Here is a 578-nt window from a genome sequence, read left to right as displayed (position 1 = left end):
ACAGGGGAGACCGAAGCCTCCACTCGGTCTCAGGCCAGGTAAGGGAAGGAAGGTCCTGAAGCAGCACATGGGGAAAGGGGCTCTGAGGCCGAGTGGAAGTGTCTTGGCCAGCCCACCGCAGGGGCGACCAGCAGCCCTGAGTGCTGCAGGCTAAGCAGCCCTGAGTGCTGCAGGCTAAGCCGTGAGAGCCTGCAGGCGAAGGGCCTGCTCGTAGAGACCTTGCAGGCCACTACGGGGACTTTACCCCGAGGGGGTGGGGTCTTCCAGGCTAGAGGATTCTGGGAGCAGGGCGTGGGGGTCCTGCTCCTTTGGGAACCTTTGGGTGGTGACGGAGCTCATGTTGACAGGGAGGTTTAGGTGTCTCTTGGCAGAAGCAAGAGGATGCTCATGGCAGGCCCCCTGTCGTGCAGTTCCAGCGTGGACCTCCAGGTGGCGCCCCGGCTCTGTCCACCCTGCCCCCTTCACCTCTGCATCTCCCAAGCAGAGCGCCATTTTCTGCCCGGGAGGCAGGCTGCCTGGGTTCACATCCTGGCTCTGAAATCTCCCTGCTTTGAGACGGAGCAAATCACTTAACTGCT

General features: G+C 62.1%; 1 protein-coding gene across 1 annotated transcript in view; it reads left to right on the top strand.

The window, feature by feature from the left end:
• CROCC (ciliary rootlet coiled-coil, rootletin) overlaps positions 1-578 on the top strand; it is a 44,026-nt gene that overhangs the window by 32,516 nt on the left and 10,932 nt on the right. The window lies entirely within an intron of this gene.

This window comes from Propithecus coquereli, unplaced genomic scaffold (genome assembly GCF_000956105.1).
Source record: "Propithecus coquereli isolate 6110/MARCELLA unplaced genomic scaffold, Pcoq_1.0 Scaffold77, whole genome shotgun sequence".
NCBI classification, from domain to species: Eukaryota; Metazoa; Chordata; class Mammalia; order Primates; family Indriidae; genus Propithecus; species Propithecus coquereli.
The sequence above is the reverse complement of the archived record's forward strand: the minus strand, read 5'-3'. Positions and strand labels throughout refer to the sequence as shown.